A 20,876-nucleotide genomic window follows, 5' to 3' on the forward strand; every position below is an offset into this window, starting at 1 on the left:
TGCCCTCATCCAGAAAACACCAACTGCTACCCCATGATTTGGGACCCCAGATCAAAGAAGAGACTCAGAGAGGAAAGGAGATGGGCCAAGCAGAGATTGCTGTTGGCACCAGGTACTGGGCACATGAGGGTTCAGGGTTCTGCTCTCCCTACTTTTTATATATTATAAAACAAAACAAACCCTTAATTGTAAGTCTATATTTCGCAAGAAGTAGGACAAGGAAGCCCCACAAGTTTTTCTTTCAAGTCATAGAGGAAATACCAGGCTTGAGTTCCTATCCAAAAAGAGAAGCTCAGGAAATTTCCCTGGTTCACTTGCCTTGGGAACCCAGGGAGTTACTTAGGAATGCGGAGGAAGAATGTCAGCCTGTGTGAACTGGAGCTCTGAGACTCTCCTCAGATCTGCCGGTGAGACCCAGGCTCCCACCCTACGTCGCAAAACCACCATAGGAAAGATGGCGCTCGTAGGACCGTGCTGTCACTGCTAGTAACTACCGGGACGCTTGATGACATATTCGCTCATTTCCTTTCTGGATGAAGTAATGATGGTCTCTCATAGTCTTGTTTGTAATCACACCCCAGAAGTCAGTTGGTAGCCAAGACAACGGAGAAGGAAGCTTCTAGAAAAAGAATCACAAAGCCCCATTGCCTAAAACCCGGAGTCCGCATTATCCACCAAGGCTGATAAATCTCTCGCAGATCATCTGCTAGAGGCATTGGCCAGAGGCACAGAGCAGGTGCTGGCATGAATGCACAGCGCTCAAGGCCGTTGAGTTTCCGAAGACTGAAGCAGAAGGAGATGCCAGGAGGGAGCTGAACATCGGTGGCTGCAGTGACCTGAACAGATACATGGACGCCGGTGTCCGCCGGAGCGGCAGATTTCCGAAAGCAACTTAGCCGTCTGTCCACCAACAAATGGAAAACCAAAAGTGACATGCACATTGTTGTGGTGGGATATTAAATGTCCTCCACTGGTGCACATGGATGGTGTGTTGTCCCCAGAAGGAAGCACTATTTCAGGAAGTGAGAAACTTCAGGAGCTGGAGAAAGCACGAGACCGTGGCATGTGCCCTTGAAGAGTCCACCGGTATCTACTTTCTCACCACCTCCCCGCGGTTTCCTGGCTACTGTGATGCTCTTGGTGGCTTTGCTCCACCACATCTCGCCTGCTGTGATGGACTGAGGCCTCTGAAAAAGTGAGCTACTCCTTCCTTCCTTAAGTGGCTTCCCTTAGGGCGTTTGTCAGAACAGAAAGAATAGCACAGAGATGCAAGGCAGCGCTAGCACACTTTAGAAAGAGTTCTGACACTAGCTGACACCGACGGAGCTGAACACGATGTGAAGGGAAACTGAGGAAGAAGAAACACAAAATCACGGAACTGATGCTACAAAGGATTTACTGATAGGTCTGCTTAGAGACGTTAAATCACACAAAATAGAGCTTAGCTAAGGGCATGCCGCTTCCAGAACACCCCAAAAGGTAACTGGTATGCTAGGTATAGTTGCTAGACATAAGCAACATTTATCAACGCTAGGATGTAAATGTTTGGCCATCAGGACTGACCAATTATTAGGCCCATCCGCAAAGAACATACTTCTAGCAGGAAGTTCAAGACAGCAGCACAGGGGCACAGCCACTGGTAAGTCCTGGCCTGCCACAAAGGTCTCAGCTCTCTTCTTGAGAAAAGCAAAATTCTGCCAATGGGCAAGATGACCCCAGGTGATAATTATTTCGAAAGAACAACACCGGTGTGTTTAAGAAATAATTCTGGCAATATCTTTGCTGTGTAAATCTCCCATCTAACCAAGAGGCCAAACTCAGGGTCACCTGTCTCTGTTTAAGCTGTTTAAAGTGTGACCTGGGGTTGGGACCTAAGAGATGTAAGGGCGGCAGCAGATGTGAATGCGTAAGCCTAACTGTATATAAGTTAGCAAAATCTCCTGCTCAAGGCCGCCTCCCGTCCGAGCCTTAGCCAGAGCTGCATATGCGCTATTAAAGAGCCTTTACTTGATTTATCTGTCATTGTGCAGAGTGAATTCTCACTAAAAAGGATATTATTTCTTTATTTTATTTATTAAAAATTTCCACCTCCTCCCATTTCCCTCCCACTCCCCCCACTCCCACTCCCCTTCCCTCTCCAGTCCTAAGAGCAGTCAGGGTTCCCTGCCCTGTGGGAAGTCCAAGGTCCTCCCTGCTCCAACCAGGTCTAGGAAGGTGAGCATCCAAACAGACTAGGCTCCCACAAAGTCAGTCTATGCAGTAGGATCAAAACTCAGTGCCATTGTCCTTGGCTTCTCAGTCAGCCCCCATTGTCAGCCACACTCAGAGAGTCCGGTTTGATCACATGCTCCTTCAGTCCCAGTCCAGCTGGCCTTGGTGAGCTCCTATTAGAGCAGTCGCACTGTCTCCGTGGGTGGACGCACCCCTCGCGGTCCTGACTTCTTTGCTCATGTTCTCCCTCCTTCGGCTCTTCATCTGGACCTTGGGAGCTCAGTCCAGTGCTCCAATGTGGGTCTCTGTCTCTATCTCCATCCATTGCCAGATGAGGGTTCCGTCTGGATGGAACTCCTCAGCCACGGATATTATTTCTATAACAAAATAAGCCAAACGCAAAAAGACAAATATCGTCTGACTGTGTTTATCTAAGAGTTCCTGATATTAATTAATTAATTTTATTCACAGAGGCAGAATGAAGAATGGTGGTTACCGGGAGATGGAAGGAAGGAAAATAGTTAATGTCTGATGAGCCTGGTTTCAACTTGGGAGTGAGACAGTGAGAGACAGGGAAAATTTAAAAGACACAGGAAGAGAAGAACCGCTTTACTGTTAGATCCACTGAGTAGTCAGAACTTCAGCCTAACTGATAAGGCCCGGGATTATGTGCAGAGACAAGCTGTCCAAAAGACAGCTCAAGGATATTAAAAACCACTAACTATGCCTAGTCAAGTCAAGGCATCTCTCTCATCCCTATACCTAAACAACGTGTCTCATAGAACCGCCTTACAATGCATGTATAAAAGGAAGTCATGAAAGAAAAATGGGTATGCCAGCTCTTACTTAATTTTAAAATTCTATTTCAGTTTTACACTTTGACCTTTAAACTTTTTTATAAATTATATCCTTTAAGTGTTAATGTAACTTAGTAAGCCACAGAATTACACGCACTTGTGTGCGCAGGCACGCGCACACTCACACACACACCCCCAAGTCCTCTCTCTTGGGAAGCTGACCCCCATGTTTGGGGAGCACTGACTTTTCTTATTCTAATCTCTAATGACCTAATGCACTCACTTTGCTCCACTGCTGATCCTAAAGATATTTCCAGATACTTATGTGACTTTACCTGAGATGAGGTCTCTAAGGGGAAAAAGAAGTAACACAAAGAACCATCTTTTTTATTGGACACTGAATCCATTTATATGAAAGAAACAAATTTTCAGTAACAAAGCCATCAGAGTTTATCTGGGGCCAGGAACTGTGGAAAGGAAAACTGACTGCTCGTGGGATGGGGGAACTAAACACTGTTTTCCCTGGGATGGAGGGTACTTAAGCTTGTACACACACACACACACACACACACACACATATATATCAAGTCTACCTGACTCCTCATCTATAAAATAAGATGGTATCTACCTCACCATGCTGCTGAAGGGACTACTGGAGGTAAATATATATTTGATATATATTTATATATGTCAAAGCTCACCTACTGTGATCTTAACAAACGCACATTTTCCTAAGAGTTACTGTACCTCAGTACAGTTGACTTTGAAAGTGAAGAGAAGGGTGTAGCGGAGAGGCAGAGGGAGTGCTTAGCGTCTGAGAGGCTCCAACACCACAGAGTCAACAACAAAACAACAACAACTAAAGTACACCTGGCACTGCTTAGCCAGCCCATTATCAGTCTTTGACCTCACAGTAGCCACAGCAGGAAAGCTGAGGGGTGTGGAGGGATGAGCTAGCAACGCCCCCCCCCCCCCCCCCCCGTGTCCCACCCCACTGTAGGCCAAAGCTGTCAGCCACTCAGGATCACACAAGTTCCTGACTGTATGGCCTCTTGGATAATCTGCAAGCATTTTGCTGAATGCTCCCTCACAGCCTGCTTTTGAAGAAAGAAATACCTTATCTGTTAATACTGTATTTGTATTACTCAGCCACCTCCAGATTCCCATCTCTGTCCTCCGCCAGTTCCCCTGCCCCACCCCCACCCCCAGCAACTGCTTACTGAGAGGCTGTAACAGCCTTTCCTCCCCATCCTTGTCTGACCTTAAGACCTCCAGGGACCCTGGAAAGCTCGATCCTCCCTTCCATCTTCAGGCTAGTCTGTGTGAGAGAGGGACCTGTGGCCACGGATCTAGGCGTCTGGAGGAAGAACCACAGCAGAAGGCTTGGGTTTGCTCACTTAGAAACCCAGCGCCCGTGTAACAGAAATTCAGATATGTTGATATTAATCTTCTTTAATCCACACCTTCTAGAGGCCCAGTGGTTCCCAGGGAAACGCAAGGACCCATGTGTAAGTCCTTGCTTTCCCACCTAATCACTGTGTGGCAGGCCATAGGCAAGTCAGCCAGTCTACCTGTCTCCTCATCTACAAAATAAGGACTGTGGCATCTACCTCACCGGGCTGCTGACGGGACTACTGGAGAATGTATGTCGAAAGAATACAGCAGTGGAAATTTCCTTGACCAGCGTGAGGGACAAACCCTGTGTTCACGCCGTAAATCTCCCAGACCAGCTGAGTTCACACCAGCACACAGATGTGGGTCCTCACAAATTTTTAAAGTTGAGAGAAGATCTTTTGAGGAATGAAAAGGATGCTTGAGTCTCAGGGAAGTGCACACTGGGGTGAGGGTCAAACCAGGTGGGAGGCTGCAGAAGAAAGGGAGAGGAGAGGGCATGGGGCTGAGAAGGACAGGAGGTGGGGCAGGTGCCATCAGGACAAGAGCCAGAGGGTGGAGAGGGGGCGGAGGATCCAGAATGACTGCAGGGGATGCAAGACCTGGAGGCGGGGCCCCAGGGAGCCTGTCATAGCACAAAAAGGGTATGGAATAAAGCCAGGTCCCCAGGCAGTGGAGACACTGCTGAGCTGTGAGGAAGACAGGGGAAGTCAGAACTGGCACCAAAGGCAAGAGAGCTCACCTCCAGAGACTCCAAACAGGGCCGAAGACATTCTGGGCAGAACTAGCCCACGGTGGGCATGCGGCCCAGCGCTGGCTCCCCCAACTATGGGGTGTAGCAGGAAGCAGGTAAGTGGGCTGGAGTTAGGAGCCCGAGTCAGGCTTGGCTGTGGGCATGTGTTGGTACACCAGGGCACATCTACAGGGCCTGTACTCTAGTATGAAGTGGCTTGGGGCTGAGGAAGCCATGGGCACACGGATGGGAGCACTCCCTCTTCCTCCTTCCTCCTGTGCTCCTGGTTTCAGGAATCAGTTTATCAGCCATGGCAAAGTTCAAGAGGCAGGTAAGATTAATATCACCCTCATCAGTGAGGAGACTGGGGATCACACAGCTGACAGGAAGCTGGAGAGAGGAGAAAAACACCTCCTTGGAGTTGCTGGCTTACCTCTGCAGCAGCAGAGAGGAAGAAGCCATTAGAGGAGCCCCAGAGCCACCTGGACCACTCACAGGTCCCAGTCAAGGCCTTTTCCTCTCCCTTTTCAGACCACAGCAGCTTCTCTAGCACATGCAATAGGGCACTGGGTTCTCCTTACAGAGGCAGAGCACAGCCGTAGCTTTATGATGGGAATCAGGGGAACAGAGGGAGGCAGAAGCCTAGGGCTTCTTTCTATGTAATAGACACACCCTGCTGAAGGTGTAATGACCATCAAGTCCAGGCTACTCTCCAGTTCTTCAGGGGTGGTTTCCCCCTCTCTAGGAATTCTCCAGCAACCGTGGCCTTTCTCTAGATCCAACATCCCAGCATGGGTCTTAGAATGGCCTATATTTACTGACCCACAGTCAGGCATCTCATATAGACACGTAACTGCTGGTATAAAGTCCAGAACACAGCGGCCGTGATGCTCAGAAAGAAAACCTCTGAGTGGTCGTTGATCCAGAGTCGAGCCTGTGGCAGTGCCTAAAGAACAGGCGTTCTCCAAGCTCCCTAAGGAAGAACACTCCACACAGCCCCCTCGCTGGCAGGAAGTATTTCTTTGCATCAGACTTAGTCTTACTAGTGGTCACCAAGATAATCCACTCTGTTGCCCAGCCCTGAGAAGTCAGGATAAGAGGTTCTAGGATGTATGCTCCTGTGCCTGGTCATCGGCTGCGATATCAGGCAGCATGCTAACTTTTCTGGGTTTCTGCTTCCTTGTTTCTAAGTTGTTGGGAGCACTGTAAAAATATGGATATCAGTACTCAGGGAAAGGCCTGTCCTGGGGTAAAACCTCAGGGGAGCAAGGACAGTGACTAAAGTCATCATGACTCCTGACTTTGTTTCCACCAGGGAGAAAGAGACTTCCCTGATTCCTTCCAGTATACCATGAGCCTCCACCTCAGAGAAAGAACTGACCAGAAACTTGACCTACAGCAGAAGGTCTTGTCTGGGTTCCTAATCCTTCCTGTAACTTCCCACAATAACTGGCAAGCATATGACAGAGCCAATAGTTCCCACTCTTGCCCCTGAAAGGCATGTCAGAGGTCACTGGGTCATTCCTCCAAGCCAGGTGTCTTCCAGGCGGCTGTGGTTGATTGACAACGCAGGTCACATCTTCTCTAGACAGAAACTCAGGTGGCCTGGCATGTACATCAGAGAAAGAGCCTGTTTCCAGAACCGGCAGGTGCTTTCTCGGACTGTGGGGGCTGGAAGAACTGTGATTCTGTGGATGTCTCTTCCTCAGGCCCTGTGCAAGCTGGGTAAGGGTGCTGCTTTGTTCTCCATGGTGAGGGAGCGTCCTAGGTGTCCCCATTTCCTGACACTGCCCTTGGGGAAGGATGCAAATGCCTTTAGGGAGGCTGAGCCTTCAGGCTTCAGTGAGTGACGGGAATGTTCCTCCAGGACTTGGGGTCTGTTCCTTCTGGACCTAATGCAGCCTTTCTGAGTTAGATAAGGTCACTGAGTCTTCAACCCAAAGGCAACTTTCAAATCACTGTGTCTAAACTTCTGCCTCAAAAAGCCTGTCCCCATGAGCTTAAGACAGACTGCCCTCCTGCAGTCTTCACACACACACACACACACACACACACACACACACACACACACCCGCCACACCTCCTCTTAGACAATGCTGTCCTTGGAATGAGGTTTTCCACCCCAGAAGAGTCACAGGCAAGAGCTGACCCATAGGACACGGACCAGGTGATGGCCATCGGGTTCCAACAGAGCCAAGTGACTTAATCTGGTTCCCTGTTCTCATTCAGAACTGACAGGAATCAAGGTCTCTCAGAATCAGCACTTGTTCTCTTCACAAGGAATCAACCGACAAAACACACAATCCCCAGCTCTTCCCAATGGCAGCCCTGCAGCTCTGCCCTGACATCCAGACTCACCAACACTGAGTCAGCCTTGGCTGGAGGGAGAAGTGGCTTGGGATCTGAATGCCCAGAGTAGAGGGTGGAGAACTGTGGCAGAGGATGTTCCCCAGAGGGAAAGAGCCAGAGCCAACCCAGTCCTTGTAACAGGGTGTGCACCCTCAAATCGTCCCCTGACAGCTCTCCAGCGGTTCTTTTTCCTGGACGGCCCTCATTCACAGACCAGGTTGCCTCTGCCCATCCTCCTCAGGGCTTTCAGACTCGACCCTTGCCTTCTTCCTTATGAAATTTTAGCTTGTTAAGAACACAAGACCCGGGCTGGAGAGATGGCTCAGAGGTTAAGAGCACTGGCTGCTCTTCCAGAGGTCCTGAGTTCAATTCCCAGCAACCACATGGTGGCTCACAGCCATCTGTAGTGAGATCTGGTGCCCTGCTCTGGCATGCGGGCAGACATCGAGGCAGAAAGTTGTATACATAATAAATAAATCTTAAAAAAAAAAAAGAACACAAGACCCTCATCATCGCTCTCTGCCTGTCTGCTAACCCTGATCAAACCACCCCTGGGCTAGGAGGTCCCACCATACACCTCCAGGGAGCCTCGGAAGATCAGAGCAGAATGGGGGAGGAGTGGGCAGGAGGCCAAGTGCAGAGGGGAGCTTACCATTCACCGCTCCTGGCTTGTCTGGCAGCGTCTCGTCAGGAGCTGTCCTTGTGGACAGTTTGACAGGGAAAGTTGACTTTTCTTAGGCCCTGGGCAAACTAAAGCTTTTATAAAATCCCAGCTAGAGCCTCTCCCCTGAGTGCTGGCCTTCTGTAGAGAAGCAAAGACAGCAGCTCTACCCCCAGGAGGAATTAAAATCATTCCTGGTGCCCCTGCTCCCTGCCAGCCCCCACTTGCCACCTCCAAGGCCTGTGTAACATAAACAGGGCTTTATTATCTCAAGCCCACCACGTCCTCTGAGAGTGCTGTAAATGGAACACCACACAATAACTTGTTTATTAATAATGGCCTGTCCCCTCCCTCAGCCTGGCTCACTTGCTCACCGCTGGGTCCCCCTCATGCATAATGGAGGAGCTGTGTGGCCTGTGACACAAGCCAGGCTGTGCTCTTCAGGCTGAGTGGATAGATGGGGAGAGGTACCAGGCTGGGCCAGGCTCCCTAAGGTGGGGGCAATGGGGAGCAGTCCTCCCCCAGTTATAATTCAAAGACGTAATGTTAGTGGGGGAGGGAGTGCTGAGTGGTGGCTCTGGGACCAGCCCTGCCCGATACGCACATCCTACGTAAACCCATGCCAGGGCTATCCAACAGCAAACCTGTTCTACCCAGGGTACACAAGGCTCTCTGCAGCCTCCACACACCGGCTCACTTCTGTATAAAGGTCTGGGGGCAGACTTCTCTCTTCCATTCAACACTCCATGACACTTTAGATACAAATGAGACCACCTCACCAGCCCCTTTTGTGGACTAAGCAACTCCGGTCCCAGCAGTGACCCTTCAGGAACCAACTTCCTCCTCCACCACCCTGTTTCCCCTCTGATGGGCAAGCTGGAGTGAGTAGTAGTTTCTGGAGGGCAGATCTCAGCAACAGCCTCCTGGAGGAAGTCTAGAACATCTAAACATCTTTAAAATGTTTACATCCTTTGTCCTGAGCTTCATTTCTGGAAGTGAATCTTAAATAAAAAATATCAAGGATGATAGGAATATTTAAATCAGAGCTCATGCAAAGGCAGACACCCTCAGAGTCTGTGGGAGCAATGTTCTAAGCCCTGCAGACATCCAGACCAACAGACACATAAGCCTCAACAGACACGCAAGCGCCCTTCATGTTTGATGCTGTCTGCATAGCACCTGTGCCTGCTATTACTCATCCTCACAGTACTTATAATTGCTAGAACAATCTAAACAACGTGTAAATCATTGCTCTACCATACTGTTTAAGGAACTATGGCAAGAAAAAAGTCCACACATGTTCATACAGACAGATTTTTTCCTGAACATTAGTTGGACCCGTAATTTCAAACCTATATACATGAAAGGATATTTTCATAAAGGCAAAAATGGAAGTAATAGAATACAGCTATTGCTAGGGAAAATGACAATTACAGTATGTCCGCAGTTTGAAAGAAAATAGAAATGAAAATCGCAAATTCTGAAACCAAAGGACCTGGGTTCAAAATTTGCCTCTGTCTTTTATAGGCTGTGTTACTGGGGGAAAGGTACTTAGCTTCTCTGGGACTTCATTTCCTTATTTGCATGTCAATTTGCAAGGACTCAATGAATGACAGGGCCTGATGTACATGGTAAATATTTTTAAAGTTTAAACTCTCATCATAAGCAATGAAACATGATGATGAAATAATATCCGACACTATCTTAATGAAATAGAAAACTAAGTGGAAAACGTAAATGATGAAAGCAGAATGTTGTTGCTGAGAGTGAAATTATGGGTAATGTGCAGGCTCCCCTTATGTCCACAGTTTCTACATTTTCTGGAAAGGACATAAACAACTGTTAACAGGAAAAACTGTCCACAGGAGTATGGTGGTTGGAGCACTGGAGATGGTGGCCTCAGTTTGGATATGGCCATCCCTGAGGGACATGCTTATCCTGGGTGACTTGTCTGCCCACCACACCGGGCACCTATCAGGTCAACAGCTCTTGCCTCTGGATTCTCCAAGCCCGTGTCCTGCCCCAAGCCCTGATTCTCTCCAGGGCTGGTGACGAGCCATTTCTCTGACCTACAACAAACACAGCCAGTAACATTTGTCGGGGACAGGGAGAGATGGAGAAGAATTCATGGAGGAGGGCTGGCTTAGGGCCCAGAGTCGGAACAGAGCAGGTGCCCTGGGTGTGGCTGGGTGGCTGAGTCTGTCTCCCTCTTCCAGGTGAATGAGGGGGGAGAGATAATGCCAAACCCAGATTTAGCCCACAGTCAAGAGAAACAGACATGGAGGTGGGCTTCTGAAGAGCTGTGTGTACAGTCAGGTGAGTTCCCCTGGTGGCTGCGGAGTGGGGGGGGGGGACCCAGAAGGTACCTGCTCCCCTCACTGCCTCCCACTTCCCCACTGCAGGAGTTCAGCTCAGCCATGTTTTGCCATTCCCATGGCTTTTGTCTGGGCAGCCTACCAGCCCCCTGTCAAAACCTTGTGGAGGTACATCTCCTTTTCCAGCCCAGGGAGCTGACTCTCCAGAAGGGAAGCGGGAGGGGGAGAGCAGGAGTGGAGAGGAATAGCAGGCAGCAGAGGAATGCGGGCAAAGGAGAGAGCTGCCCGTCCACCTGAATGTGGGTCACATTTGCAGAGGACAGCAGGCAAGCCAGTTCAGGGTGGCTGTGGTGACAGCTGGCAGGCCTGGAGGAGCACTCATGCTATCCTGGCCAGGCAGCTGAGTCACGCTCTCCACTGCTTCCCATCCTCAGGGTCGCTTGCCTGCCGGCCATAACCCCACCCCCAGGTAACCTCATGCACCAAGTCCAACCTGCTGGTTCCTTCTGTGGAATCAGAGCTGCAATACCATGACTTGGGGGGTTGCTGGCTTTTGTGGCCGAAGACTGCCAGACAGAGGGAACAGGGGTAGGCTGAGCAAGCCAGAAGCCTCCACCCATTCCTGTTAGCTGATGGCTGACTTCATCTCTGGGTACAAACTCTGGTCCAGATTGGAAATCAAATGTTATTACAATGGGTAATCTGAAATCACAATAGGTTCTGTCTGAAGAGCTTAGGCAGAAGGTGGGTATCCCTCTCAGAGCTGCAGAAAGCTTGGCACTGAGGGGCAGGTGGGCCACAACCATCCCTGAGGTCTTGTCCCGGACTGAACTAGTGTGCACAGGGCTCGCAGCAGCTGTGGGGAAGTCCATCACTGAAGCCAGCCAAGTCAATGTGCTATCGTGACTATCTACTTGATAGGAATGGGAAAGCCCTAGGAGAGCGATGAAACACATCTCTGGGAATGTCTGGGAACGTGTTTATAGAGAAGATGAACCAAGGGGAAGGCCCAGCCTGAGCGAGGGTAGCACAATTCGCTGGGCTGTGTGCCTGGCTGGAATCAAAGGAAAAGGGAAAAAGTGAAGAATTTTGATGGGACCTTGATGGGGATTGCATTGAATCTATAAATTGCCTTTGGTAGAATTGCCATTTTTACTATGTTGATCCTCCCAATCCAAGAGCAAGGGAGAGTTAAGGGAGCCACCTTAGGGTTGGCAAGAGACTTGAACCTAGAGTGGCTCCCAGGTGCCCAAGGCGTGGTCCCCAGTTAGTTCCTGGGGCAGCTGAGGATAGGGAACCTGAAATGATCCTATCCTATAGCCATACTGATGAATATCTTGCATATTACCATAGAACCTTCATTTGGCGATGGATGGAGATAGAGACAGAGACCCACACTGGAGCACTGGACTGAGCTCCCAAGGTCCCAGTGAGGAGCAGAAAGAGGGAGAACATGAGCAAGGAAGTCAGGACCACGAGGGGTGCACCCACCCACGGAGACAGTGGGGCTGATCTATTGGGAGCTCACCAAGGCCAGCTGGACTGTAACTGAAAAAGCATGGGATAAAACCGGACTCTCTGAATATGGCGGACAATGAGGACTGCTGAGAAGCCAAGGACAGTGGCACTGGGTTTTGATCCTACTTCATGTTCTGGCTTTGTGGGAGCCTAGCCAGTTTGGATGTTCACCTTCCTAGACCAGGATGGAGCGGGGAGGACTTTGGACTTTCCACAGGGCAGGGAACCCTGACTGCTCTTCAGACTGGAGCAGGAGGGGGAGAGGAGTGGGGGGAGGGGGAGAGGAGTGGGGGGAGGGGGAGAGGAGTGGGAGGCTGGGAGGAGGCGGAATTTTTTTTTCAATAAAAAAAATTAAAAAATTTAAAAAAAAGGGGGGGGGGAAGTTCCTGTAGACATCGTATGTTCCCTGGCTGCTATGAGAACTGTTCTGCTCTGCCATGTTTCCAGACTGGACCAACATCTCTGGAGCCACAGGCAAAACAAGCAAGTCCTCTCTTGAGCTGTGTCTCTAAAGTATTTGGTCACGGTCCTGTGAACATCTGACTAGCATGAGCCCCTAGAGCGGTCATGGCCAAGAAGGGACCACATGCACCTGTCCCTGTCTCTGCTCAGGTGTGGTCATATGGGTCTGTGCCAATGTGTGGCTGTGCAATTGTGAGTCTGTGGGAGGCATGGTGTGTGTCTCTGGGGGAAGGCTTTGGTCTCTCTGTGTGTATGCATGGGAGCTCCAATGGATGTGTGCATGTGTGGTCCAGGGAGTATTTTAAAGTGTCTGTGTACACCTGGCTGGTGTGTGGGTATACCTGTTCTAGGATATCTGTTCTTGTAAGTATGCGTCTTAGTATGACTCAGTATACATGGGTTCAAGTCTGTCTCAGGTGCATACAAACATTTCGGTAGACGTGTATGCAGCTGGGTTTACAGGCTACTTTTGCTAGTGGTAGTGGTATGTATGTGTGTGTCTTGTGTGGTGTGCTGGATAAACCTGTGTTCTAAAATTGAGTCTTCCACATTTTCTTTATCCATTCTTTGGTTGAGGGGCATCTAGGTTGTTTTCAGGTTCTGGCTATGACAAATAATGCTGCAATGAACATAGTTGAACAAAAGCCTTTATAGTATTATTATTTTTTTAATTTTTTTAGATTTATTTATTATGTATACAACATTCCTTCCATGTGTGCTTGCACGACAGAAGAGGGCACCAGATCTCATTATAGATGGCTGTGAGCCACCATGTGGTTGCTGGGAACTGAACTCAGGACCTCTGGAGGAGCAGTCAATGTTCTTAACCTCTGAGGGATCTCTCCAGTCCGCCTTTATAGTATTATTGAATATCTTTTGGGCATATGCCCAAGAGTGGTATTGCTGGATCCTGAGGTAGGTTGATTCCCAATTTTCTGAGAAACCGCCATACAGATTTCCAAAGTGGTTGTACAAGTTTGCATTCCCACCAGCAATGGATGAGTGTTCCCCTTACTCCACATCTTCTCTAGTATAATAAGCTATCATTGGTGTTTTTGATTTTAGTCATTCTGACAGGTGTAAGATGGTATCTCAGTATTGTTTTGATTTGCATTTCCTTGATGGCTAAGGATGTGATCATTTCCTTAAGTGTCTTTTGGCCATTTGAGATTCTTTTGTTGAGAATTCTCTGTTTAGTTCTGTACCCCATTTTTAAACTGGGTTATTTAGAATTTTAATGTCTAAACTAGTCCCTCTGGATGTGGTTGACAGTTGAATTGCTGGGGCAGACTGAGGGGCCACTGGCAGTAGCACCAGGATTTATCCCTATTGCATGCACTGGGTTTTTAGGATCCTTTTCTCTTGGATGTATACCTTGCTCAGCCTAGATATAGTAGGGAGGGCCTTGTACCTTCCCCAAAGCAATGTGCCTTACCCTCTCTGAGGATTGAATGGGGGTGGGGTGAGAGGGTATGTGGAGGGAATGGGAGGAGGGGAAGGAGTGGGAACTTGGATTGGTATTTTTTAAAAAAAATCTAATAAATAAAATAAAATTGAGTTTTCCCATCTTGATATGATTTCCATTCTAGTTCCTGTATATGTGCTTGTTGGATGCATGTCTACCTTGATCTATGTCTCCATGTGTGCATGGTGTGTGTGTGTGTGCATGTGTGTATGTGCCCATGGTATATGTGCAAATATGTACCCACGGTATCTATAGAGGCAGAAGCTAAGGATGGGAGGACTCACAGCTCCACAGTCTCCCTGTTATTACCAGGAAATTCTCCAGTTGAAAACAGAACAGCACTGAGAAACTCTTCAACAGGTGACCCCTAGGGACCTCCTGTTCTGCAGATTACAACCCACCTGCCCCAAGTAGACTTCCACCCCAAGTGAACATCCAGAGGTCTCGCTGCCAACACACGGTGATCAAATGCACTGCTTTCTCCCAGAGGCAGAGGAAGGCCATGTCCACACCTTGTCCTTTTCTGATCCTAAGTCTCTCACTTCATCTCTTCCAGGAAAGCCCTGACTGGGCCCATCCTCTAGGGCCAAGTGCCATGCTCCCTCCTCCATGAGGTCTGTCAGTCCTTCAGTTGGAAGTGGGTAGCCCTGCCCTTGGTTTCTAGAGCAAGTCCTGTATGTCCTCTCTAAGCACAGGTTCCATTCTCCTTCTGTTGTGGTAATTAGCAGCCCACCATAATTGCCATCAGGAAGACCGCCTTTTCTTTGCTGTTTCTTGGCGAACTCAGCTGATGTCTTGTACTGACCTATGATGTCAACAAGCTGGAGAGGGAAGAAGAGCAGGTACCATCTGAAGCTATGAAAGCTGGTAGGGACAAGGTGAGAGCCGGAAAGTCACCAGGTCAGACATACTGCAGGGCCAGGAAAGGCCTTTCTATGTCTCTGGACTCAAACTCTGCATGTGAAGAAGGCAGCTTCTTCATTCTCAAGAGACACGACTACCTGAGAACTGACCTCCCTCATGGACTTGGCATGGCTCCCAAGGTCCCATCCATACTGGAATTTACTTCTGTCTCCTGCCACCAACATGGCTGCCTCATCAGACGCACTCCCCAAGGCTGAGGTTCTCCTGCATGGGCTGAGCTTTATCTCTGTGAAGGTGGGCTTGGTTGGTCTCCATTCATGACCATTTAGACATGACAGTTCCCAGAGCAGAGCAAACCCTGACAGTCGCTGACAAAGAGGGGACAGGAAGTCCTCTCTAAGGCCTCGTGCTAGAAACAGTACCTTGACAAACTAAACAGAGAGGTACCATATGACAAACAGTTTCACCCCTAGATGTGTATACCCGAAAGAACTAAAAACAGGAATCTGGATATTTACAAATGCTCATTTCACCATGATTCGTGACAGCAACATGTGAACATGTGAAAACAACCGGACTGTCCTCAAGAACAAGAGGAAAATACGATACGATATATCTATACAGCAGAATATTACCTAGTCATAAAAAAGATAAAGGGGCTGGGCATGTGGCTCAGTCAATACAGCGCTTGCCTACTTGGATTTGGTCCCCCATTAGCATAAATAAATGAAGAGAGAATGAATTCAGATACAGGCTATAATGTGGATGAACCCTAAAAACATTATGTCGGAATTAGAGAGATGGTTTAGGGTTAAGAGTACTGGTTGCTCTTCCAAGGGACCCAGGTTGGATTCGCAGCACCCGCATGGTAGCTCACAACTGTCTATAACTCCAACTCCAGAGGATCCAATGTCTTCTGTTCTACTGGATCCTGCACGCATGTGGAACACAGAGCTCATACAGTCCCATGCGTATACATAAAAATAAAATATAAACACTTCAAAAAAGTAAAATCTTAAAAAAATTATGCCAAGTGAAAAAAGAAAACAGACACAAAGGGACAAAGCTGGTATGATTTCCCGTCCATGGATGAGCCGAAATAAGCGATCCCTAGAGACAAGAACTGGACTATAAAGGAGGGTGGGGAAAGGGTAGCTATTGCTTGACGGCTCGGGTGTCTAGCTGCAGAACTTTGGAAGGTGAGGGTGGCAACTGCTGCCCAGTGCTCTGGATATAGACAATGCCAGTCTATTATAAACTTGAAATGACTAAAATCATTTAAGTGTCTGTATATCCATAATTTCAAACTTAGAAAAAAAGGCTGCAGCATCCTGCCCTGCTTTGCCAGCCAGCACTAATATGTGACCCCAAAGAAATGACTCCTGGGAAAGCATTTTCTGAGGAGCTACTTCCCCTGGGGGCAGGATTCTTCAAATCTTGGAGTGAGTTACCGTGGTGACGAGTGGCAAGGGGACCTATACTTGGCTCTGAAATTCCCCTGACCTTGTCATCTACTTTCAGTCCTGGTTGCAAATGAGGACAGTGTCGCCATCCTCCGGTGCCTCTGACATTTCCTAAGAAGCTGACAGAGCCTCTTTAGACATCCCCCTCCCCCAGGCCACTCCCTGGACCTCCATCCGCCCTCTCTGTCTTTGCCAGCTTTGGGCTTCCAACAAGGAGGAGATTCACTCCACCCATTTGGTCAAACATCCTGGCACACCAGCCTAGGTGTTTTGCCCAACGTTTCTTTTCCAGAACATCCCAAAGCTGGCTAAAATGCTTCCCTTTTAAAGGTCATCCCTGACAGTCTAGATGTACGGTAGGAGGCATGCTATCTAAAAAATTCAGAACTTAACTCGCCAGCCTCCCTTCCCTTCACATTGCCACCCCAAAGGCAAAAGGACAAAGGCAGCAGTATTCTCTGTGTGGTCCCCTCCCTAGGTTCCCTTCATCCTTAGTAAGATGGGCACACCTGTTCTAAGTCTGGGTCCCTCGCTGGCTCTTTCTGGAGAACCCAGTGTTGGTATCAACCATCTCAACCACACTTCCTGGTTCTATTTTAGACTTCATTCCCTTAAAACTCCTGAAACTCAAATCTTCCTTTCATTTCCTAAAGGCGTACATAATTCAATAACCATTCATAGCAGCTTTTATTATAAACCTAGAAAGCTGTCTGACTCGTCTCTCAAATGAATTGGAATTTATACATTTAAATGAGTGTTGTCTTCTTCAGAGAGGTCCCCGGGGAGCCTCTCTACACAGCTGACAATGTGCTGCTCACGCTTAGAGCAGGAGTTTCCTTTTCTTTCCTTCTTTCTTTGTTTTTCTTTTTTAGCTCTCTCCGTGGCACCGCCATCAAAGCCTACTGCACACTTTGTAGCGGGCCCCATGGAGGTATGATTGCATCCCACAGAGTACACGCGATTTCTTTTCCTTGGGCTGAAAGATGGAGCTGAGGATGGGAGAGATGGAGAGGGGTGGCACAGCCAGCAATGGCCGTTCACTGCCAAAAGCAAAGGAAGACAGGGGGAGCTTTCAAGGCTACGGCCTGAGAAGATGAAATTATATTCTGCGTGTTGGCTTCGATAAAGAAACAATGTGCAGCTTCAGGTGGTGGCAGCGCGTAAGTCAATCAGATCCCATGGCTATGAAAAGTGGCGAGAAAGAACTCCACCGCTGTCCCGACATTCCCCGAGAGGGCTTCAACCATGGTACTTGGTTTTGGCCAGGGACTCAGAACCAGAAACTTCTCTCAAGAGGCCCCCAGACATGAGCCTGAGGGCAGCATAGGGAGCAGCAGGTAGTCTCCAAAACAGACATAAAAAGGTAAGCTAGAACTGCCCTTCCTCCAGGAATTAAACTCTGAACCGCCACGTGACCCGGCCCTCACTGCTGGGTGCACCCCCAAGGAGTTGAAAACGGTACCCAAAGGAAGCTTGCACAAGAAAGTGCTCACGACAGTGGCTTTTCCATCAGTCAGGAGGGTAGAAATGGCCAAACCGCCTGTCAGCAGACGAGTGGGTAAGTGGGCCATTTGGACGAGGGCATCAAGTATGATTCTCACCAGATCAATGGTTTAAGCCGTGCAAACACAATGAGTGGAAGAAGCCAGACACCCAAAGTCACATTAATGATTCTAGCTACATATGTCCAGAGCAGCAGAGTCTGCAGAGGCAGAACAAGAGGCTGCCAGGGACTAGCAACCAGAAAGGAAAATGACTGCTTAACTGGAAGGGGGTTTCCTCTGGGGGCAATTGAGGTCCTGGGACTAAACGTCAATGAATTATACACTTGTATAATTGTATAACTTGAGCTCAGTACTAGAAGGCCGGCATGTGAAAGGCCCCGGGTTCAAACCCCAACAGTGAAGAGAAAAACAAGACAAATGTAAATTCTATGTATATGTTTTTCTACAAGAAAGAAAGGGATAGAGTCTGTTCCGCATACTATCAGGAGATGTCTGCAAACAGGAGAACAGTAACTGTGGAACCCAGTTAGCAACTCTCCCAGGCAGGAGGACTGAGACCCTCAAAAGCGGCAAAGTGAACAGGGCAATTTAGAGGATGCTGCCCTGCAACAATCCGCCCCACGCCCCGGCCCTCTATCACCTCAAACCATCAGGCCTGTCATAAACACTGTTTGAAGAGGCCTGTAGGGCCAGGTGTGGGAGATCTCCAGGAGAGGGGTAGGCAGGGGGAGCCCCTGAGCAAAGTGAGGAGAGACCTTTGTAGTGCACCCGTGGCTCCCACTCCCACTCGCCCCAAACCTGCCTGAGCATCATGGTCGTCAGATTACCAACTGCAAACTGCAGAGGGAGAGGGAAGGGACTGGTAGCAATGTCATTCTGCCCACCAGCAGCTGGTGGTCACCAGAGACACCCAGCCTCACTCCCTTGCTGCCATTCCTTCCTATCCCGCCCCCAGCAGTGCCCACAGGTGATCCTGGTGTGTATCCACATCCCAGCTCTGGCCTTAGCAGGAGCAGACCATCACAGCAGCGGCTGAGTCTGCTCGCCAGCCTGCCAGCTTTTATGGCAGCTTCTAGCCCAGAGGTATATCTCCCTAATCTTTACGCAGCAGGATTTACCAAGACAAAACCCTTAGCAGCAATTACAAGACTAATAATGTGAAGTCCTACGTGATTATTATGGGCCCAGGTCTTTTAGTAGTTATGAAAGCCAGCAAATCAAGGGAACAGCAAATTCTAAACGGTGAAACAATACCTTGAAATTTTCAATGGTCTCATTTAGTAGAGCTAAGGGAACCCCTGGAAATAGTGGGAGAGAAGCTCAGGAACAAGCCCGCTCAAAGCCTTCTGTCCACCTACTCCATAACCACACAGACATTTCCGGGGCTTCTACTGTGTGGCACTAAGGCAAAGTCCCTATCACAGCAATTACTGGGGCAGAGTGTGGGACCCAGCGACTGGTGAGCTGCATGCTGACCATCCGTGAGAACCAGGGAGGAATAAAGGACCGGCTGCCATAGTCAGAAGTGGGATGATGCACTGCTCATAAGTCACGATGAGCCCAAGGGAACCTGCCACAGGGAGCCAAGTGTGGCTAGAGTCAGGACAGTCAGTTAGGGAAGGCCACCAGACTACCCAGGGTTCTTGTGTTAAGGCAAGAGGCCTGGGGGTCAGCCAGTGAAAGCACCCCTTACTTTTGACGTTTTAGAAACAGAAGTGAAGGTCATAGCCCTAGTGGATACAGAGTTGCACAACTATTGAGGGTCCAAAAGTCCCTGCAGTGAGCCATGTGTAATGCAGTGGGCACAGGTGCAGGAAGGCTGGACTTCACAAAAGGATTCTGAAGACAGAAGAAAACTGAACAGGGAGGAGGGAGGATGTCAACTGGAAAGCAAGGCAAGAGAGAAAGAGCGAGAGAGAGGGAGGAAGCTGAGTAGAGAAGGGCTGCTCTGAGAGGTAACAGTCAAGAAGACCTGTTACCATGGCAACACCCTCCTGCCTGGTACCCAGGAATAAATTATTGATCAGGATAGTGGTTCTCTCCCTTCACAAAGCCCCCAGTGCCCTCTTCACGGCCATCGTATTCTCGCCCCCACTCCACTTGCTCTGCATTTGCCTGCGTGAGTCACTCTGAGACCCAACAGGAGTCCAGAGCATCACAAGGTCTCTTCCACATGCCCCAGGCCGCCTGTTAGAGACGAATTGTGTGGTCTTCAGACTCACACTGAAATGCTAACACACTGGCCCTTAGACTGAGAGGCAAGCTAGGTAATAGGCAGTCACTATTGTGGACTCATCTAATAATAGCCTGGTAGGACAGGGGACACAGACAGGCACAGAAAGAAAAGGGTGTGAAGACACACAGAGGAGGTAGCCACCTATAGCCACAGGAAGAGCTCTCAGAGGAAATCATCCCTGGGGACATCCTCACCTCACATTCTAGCTTCGAACTGGGAGGAAATGAGTGTCTGTCACTGAAGCCACCTGCTCTATAATACTTGGTTTGGGTAGCCCTAGAAAATCAGTACACCACCATCTACAGGCTTTGCAGGACTGAAAACCATCTCAGCATGAGGTCAGAGGACAGTGAGATGCCTTGAGCTCCAGGAGAGAGGCCACCAGAAAGGCAGGACAACCAGGCCTGAACCCAGTCACAGTCCGGGCAGCAGGTGGGCAGGGCTGACAGGGAGAAGACAACGTCTGTCCTACATCACAAACCATCCGGTTTCTGAGGGGCGGGGGTTCCATCCTCTAGCCTAAGAAAGCAGAGCAGAGTGAGACACAGCAGCAGGGGGAAGAGCAGTCAAGGCCCAGGTCCCTGCAGATGAGCTAGGGCTTGTTTTCAGGAAGACGGAGAGCCCACTGTCCAACCCTAGTGGCAGAAGTGGAGGGGAGACCTTAGTTCAAGAGATAGGCATCAGGCGGCAAGAATGCATAGGTCAGAGTTCCACACAAGGCCAGTGTGGCTGTAAAGTAGCCACAGCATGATGGATGGCAGGATTGCCGTGTGACCCTCAGTTCATCCCCAGAAGTATCCCCTGGAGAACCAGAAATGAGCACACTACTCGCACAAGCACCGTGCCTCTGCTCACAACAGCATCGTTCATGCAGCCAAAGGTCCACCAGCTGGTGACCGGCGAAG

The 20,876-nt window shown here is 49.2% G+C and overlaps 1 protein-coding gene across 10 annotated transcripts in view; it reads right to left on the reverse strand.

The window, feature by feature from the left end:
* The window catches only part of Nfasc (neurofascin), a 162,852-nt gene that overhangs the window by 121,880 nt on the left and 20,096 nt on the right, over window positions 1-20,876 (reverse strand). The window contains exon 1 of one of the 10 annotated variants that reach the window (XM_041648804.1): window positions 8,135-8,324. The exons of the other annotated variants lie outside the window; for them this stretch is intronic. The gene's annotated coding sequence lies outside the window, so the exon portion shown is untranslated. Of the gene's footprint in view, window positions 1-8,134; window positions 8,325-20,876 lie in introns of those variants that run through there. 10 annotated transcript variants of the gene reach the window in all.

Source organism: Microtus oregoni, unplaced genomic scaffold (genome assembly GCF_018167655.1).
Source record: "Microtus oregoni isolate MIOR12 unplaced genomic scaffold, Mior012 000003F_ref0000135, whole genome shotgun sequence".
Taxonomy (NCBI): Eukaryota; Metazoa; Chordata; class Mammalia; order Rodentia; family Cricetidae; genus Microtus; species Microtus oregoni.